This window comes from Copidosoma floridanum, unplaced genomic scaffold (assembly GCF_036245765.1).
Source record: "Copidosoma floridanum isolate Cflo_tuat_1 unplaced genomic scaffold, Cflo_Japanese_pri ptg000020l, whole genome shotgun sequence".
NCBI lineage: Eukaryota > Metazoa > Arthropoda > Insecta > Hymenoptera > Encyrtidae > Copidosoma > Copidosoma floridanum.
This window is the reverse complement of record NW_028321897.1, coordinates 15,651,912-15,658,154: the sequence shown is the minus strand read 5'-3', so window position 1 is coordinate 15,658,154 and position 6,243 is coordinate 15,651,912.

The following is a 6,243-nucleotide window of genomic DNA, read 5'->3' as shown; positions in this document are numbered from 1 at the left end:
TTATCTTGCCTTTATAGATCATACCATCTGTGCATTTTTCCAGGGGGTTGGGAACAACTACTTCTGCGAACATGCATTGTATAGATTGAAGAGCAGCTGTGGGTGTTTTGCTACCACTGTCTCAATGACATCTGCCAATATATTGTATGGTCCAGGAGCTTTTTCGTTTATAAGCGATCCAGCTTCTAGCTCCAGTTCCTTCTGGGTAAATAAATGTACCTCTTCTACGAGCTTCAAGTCCGTTCAATCCTAAGGTTCTGGATGTGTCGGAAATAGCGTATCCACGATATGTCTTATAGTATCTGCGTTTTTGTTTGCAGTTGGTGCAAGTCGTCCCAGTTTTCTTATTACTATTTGGTATGCTGTGCCCAAAGGGTCGTTATTTACTTTCTGACACAGAGTATGCCAGTACTGCTTTTTGCTGTTCTCGATGGCAGCTCGCATCGTCTTACTTGCAAACTGGTACTCGGCGTACCTTTCTCCGGCCTCTAGTCTATTCCTGGCCCTTTGATAGAGGTGTCTATGTTTAAGACATTGGCGCCTTAATTCTGCAATTTACTTGTTGCACCAGTAAGTTGAGCGTTTGCCGTTCCATTTTTTTTTAGACATGGAGGCCTCTCATGCGGTTTTTAGGAGTTGTATAGTTGCCTTAGGGAGTTTCTGTTCTCCATCTGCTGTGTTTAGGTTTTGTTTGTCATTTTGGATAGCAGTGATACCATTTTTAACTTTGTTTGCTAGTTGTTTTATGTCCAGCTTCCTAACTTTTCATCTTGTTTTGCACGCTATGCCTCATCTGTCTTCTGTATCGGTGATATTAAAAACGATTTATTGGTAATTACTGCCATTTTTGTCTTCGATTACCTGCTTTTCCTTTACTCTTGGCGCTAGGCTCTCCGAAGTCAGTGTAATGTCCAGTATTAATATGCCAAATCCCAGTCTTTGAAATGTCGTACTCTTTTCTTCGTTTACAACGACCAGACCTAGCCTTGCTGCCATATCTATGACTGCCCAGCCCTTAAAGTTTGTTGCAGGCATTTCTAATCTTACTAATCTTGCATCAAAGTCTCCAGCGACCAATAGGTCACCGTTTATACCATTCCTGATGGTTTCATCAAGGTGACTTATTGTTTTTTTGTATTCCTCGGTACAGGTGTTTGGTCAAAAGTAACAGCTGACATACGTGATCACCCCACTTTTCATACAGACAAAATGTCTCTCCAATCCGCTTGCATCTTGGCAGATTTAGTCTGGTCTAGGAACTGAAAAGGCTGACATACTTGTTGTGTTGCTAAACCAATCAGGTGGCATAAATTTTCTGTACTGCTTGCTAATGAGCGCTACGTCTACCCTTCTTTTGCATAATATTTGTGGCAGAAGGGCATCTGCGTCAATTACTTCGTTCATGTTTTCTTGTATAACTCTGGGCATTATGTCGGGTTCCTTTTTTTTTTGTACAGGACCTGGCTAAAGACCCTGCACGCTCCAGATCCAGACATATAACTAATGCTCTCTTCTCCATACGTTGATTTACTGCATAGGACTCATCGTGGTTTGGCCTTGCAGTCCTTAGCTCTTTGATTGTCTTAACCACATCTTTAGTAGAGTCCTGATCGGTCCGGGCCTCTACAGTTGTATTTTGTGTGCCCATATCCCACGCACCTGTGGCATCGCTGGACAATAATCGTGCGCCTTAGTCGGCACCGGATCCAACCCACTGCTATCGTCCCTTTCCTCGAAAGGGACAAAGTGCCAGCCTCGTCCATTTTGGCCAGCACCATTCTTTCCTGCACTTGATTTGGTGGTAGCATAGCCACTTTAATTTCGCCTGATTCTTCTTGGGTTTGAGCCTCTTAAATGGCTGCTTAACGTTCTTCTATAACGGTGACTGCCTCTAAGTCTAGTACCTCCAAGGTAACACTAGGTTTCCTTGATCGTAGCTCTTTCGTGGTACCAATAGCTAGTGAGATGGCCTGCGTCAGCTTCTCCTTATCTTTAGTGCATTTGGCAAGCTCCACTAGAATACAACCAGCCTTTGTGCTGCGCATTCTGGTAACTTCTTTGCCACAGTCTCTCGGGTTGACCCCGTTACAAAATGCTCCTAATACTTCTGCGTATAATTTGCTTTTTGCTGGTTTCACGAAGATGGCCTTGTTTTTTTCCTCTGCTTTTCTCCGTTTCTTTATTTTCTTTTCTGGCTTACCTTTGTTAGGAGTCGGTGTACATTCTACCAACTTCTTTCTGGCAGCCGCTTGCTTCTTGCGATTCGTAAGTGCTGCTTCTTTTCATTTACGACTTCCCTTCACAGTTCGTCGTTATCGTAGTTGTTCTTGCTCTTTTTTGATACGCTCTGATCTTTAGTATAGCCATCGTCTCTACCTATCTTTTTCAGAGGCTGTATAATTAGACGAGCTGGCAAAAATGTCCTTACACCAAGATCCCTCTCAAAGTCTCCTGGTAGCGGCCTTTAAGGTCCTTTGAGATCCTGCAGATTTCTTACAGGTAAGCTCTGGCTTTCTTAACTTTACTGCTGACGTTTGGCTGCCTGTCAATTGCTTTTCGAATACTTTGTAGTACGTCTGTCATCCTACTTAGTAATTTTTCCTCCTCCTTTCTTCCGTCGTTCAAGGTTTTCTGTAGGTGAGTGACTACCATTGATTAAGCCAGTATCAGCTGATGTTCATTCTGGCTATTATAATCTATATCCTGTGATTAGTTGGTCCGAACATTTAACCAACCACCAGTCGTCATTTGCTTTTAAATGTTAGAAACGCACAGCACTTCCATGCTAAACGCCTTTGTGTCCTTCTCCAGAATTCGTGAAGATTGCACCAATTCCTTGGGCTTTCACCAGGTTTGAACTGTCTGCAGATTGGCTCTCAGAGGTGACCGCCTGAAGTACGTTGTTTTCATTATCGTCGCCCATGTTTGGTTTAATTTATAAACCAACCCTAGACTTTTTACTAGGACTTCTATTCAGTGTTTTGTTCCACAAAAACTATTTTATTTCATTCTAACCACCCGCTGGTACCAAATTCGACCACTGCATCACCTCAAAGCCATAAACCTTTGAAAAGCTTGCCTCCAATCACCACCCGAAGAGCATACGCCACATAGGCTCACTGCCTCGGCCCGGGGATTGTCATCGTCATCATCATCATTTTACTAAAAATCATTGTTCTTTTCATCGTCATTATCGTTATTACTATTATTATTATCATTATCATGATTTTTTTTATTACCATTATAATTACTATTAAAATTATTATCATCATTATCATCATTATAATCATAATTATTATTATTATCGTTTGAATAAACATTATCCATCATAATCATTATTTTTATCTTTATAACCATTAACATCATTATCATCACTATCATTATTATAATAATTATTATTATAATTACTATTATTATCACTATCATCGTAATTGTGCTCACCATTACATATATTTTGATCATCTTTATCATTATCATCATCATTAACATCACAATACTTAGAATCATTATCATTAAAGAAGTTGAAACTATTACCTTCATTATTAATATGATTGTTTTAATACCATTATCATTATCAATATCACTATTATTATTATCATCATCATCATTATTATCTTCAACACCATGATCATGGTTATCAACAGAATTATCTGTTTCTTATCATCAATATCCTTAATATCAGTATCACCAACATGATTATCTTTAGTAATGTTTTCATTATCATAACAATTATCATTATCATTATCGTCATTCTTTTTACTATAATAATTCTTATTAGTATTATTATCTTTATTATCATTATTATTGGTATTCTTATTATTATTAGCTTCAACATCATTATTATCATAACCCATTTGAGTATCATTTTTAGAACCGTTTTAATATTATTATCATAACTATCATCTAAATCATCATCATTATTATTAAATTTATCATTCGTATTATATTTTTTATCATCAACATTATTATTATCACCAACATTATCATTATTATTACTATCAACAAAATAAGCATTTCCATCAGCAGTATCATAATTATTAATATTATTCTTATAAGTAACACTTGAGTCATTATTAACATTATTATTATTAACATCAGCATCTTTATGATCTTCATTATAATCATTAACATACTTACTTACATTGTAATCATAATCGTAATAACCTTAATTAGTATCATTATAATAATAACAATCATTGCATTGTTTATATCATTATTATCATTATAATTATCATAATCATTATTTTTATCATTATTATTATTATAATCTCCTTTATTTTTATCATCGTAGTTAATTCATCATTTTCATTATAATTTTTATCATCATTATTATTTTTATCAGCATAAGCATTATCATTGTCATCAGAATTATTATGATTTTTATCATTGTTATGAGCATGATCATTTTTATTATTAGCATCATCATTATCAGCATTATCATTAGCATCATTATCATTGATATTATAAGTATTATTATCATTATTCAAACAATAATTTATATCATCATTAATTTTACTGTTATTATTAACGTTATCATTATCATTATCCTCAACATCCTGATTATAATCATGCTCATTATCATCCTGATCATAATCATGATTATTTTTATTATTCTCATCATCATTATTATCATCATCATCATTATCATCATTATCATCAACAATATTACTATCATTATCGTCGTTATCTGTTTACTCATCTTCACTATCATTATGACTATCATTAAAATTAACATTATTACGATTATTATTATTATCATGAAAATTACTATCGTCTTAACCATATAATTAATATTTCCATTAATATTATTATTCTCTTTATCATTATTATTATCATAATTAATATTATATTAATAAGGATGATTATCAGTATCTTAAATATATTAAAAATAATAACGATCGTTATCTTTAGTATCATAGTTATTATTATCTTTATTATACCCATAATTATTATTCCTTTCATTGTTATCATCTTTATTTTCAATATTATTATCATAATCATTATCATCTTTATCATTATTATTATTTTGATTATAATAATTTATGATAATTAATACTACTACCATCGTTATCATTATTATTCCAATCATTCAGAATCATCAACTATTCGAATCAATATATTTTATATAATTATCATTATCATCCTTAATATCATGATCATCACTTCAATAATTGTTATTATTATCATTGTCATTGTTATAAGCATTATCGTCATCAGTATCATAATTATCAGAATTTGTATTGTAAGTAACATTTGACTTATCATTATCATTGTATTTATCATTTATACTCTTATCATCGTTATTATTATTATTATCATTACTATCATAATTATTAATATCATTGTTATCGCCATTATTATTATTATGATTATTAGTATTCTTATTATAAATAACATAATTTTTATCATCATTATTTTGACAAGCAGAAGCAATATTATTGTCATTGTCATTATGATAATTTTTGACATTATGATAAATAATAATAGTAACAATGATGATGATAAGAATAGTATAAATTATGAACATTATTATCATAATAATTGTTTTTATTACATTTTTTGAAATCTGCAACATTATTATAATTTTATTTATCAATTAACATTATTATTATCATTATCGTTTTGATCATGGGTTTTTTTGTAAAAATTATTATCATAATCATCGTCATTATCACTGTAATTATTATCATCATTTTAACTCTCATTATTATTGTCATAATCGTAATTATCACGATTATTATCATTATAAACGATACCATTGCTTTAATTATCACTATCATTTTTATTACAATTATTATTATTATTATTATTATTATTATTATAATTGATTAATTTATCATAATATTTATTATTATTATTTTCTCAAATGTCATTAACAATATTATCATAATTAACATTTTCATCATCGTCATCACTATCAACATTCGCATCATAATCATCATCATCATCCTCATTATTATCATTATCCTCATTATTATCATCGTCATTATCGTCATTATTATCATTTTAAGTATTATTATTATCATTATTATTATCATTATCATTATTATCATTATCGTTATTATCATCATTATTATCATCATTATTATCATCATTATTATTATCATTATCATCATTGTCATCATCACCATCATTATCATTATCATCATTATCATTATTATTATCATTATCATTATCATTATCATCATTATTATTATCATTATATTGCTCTAATCTATTATGGTGATCATTATTTTTATTATT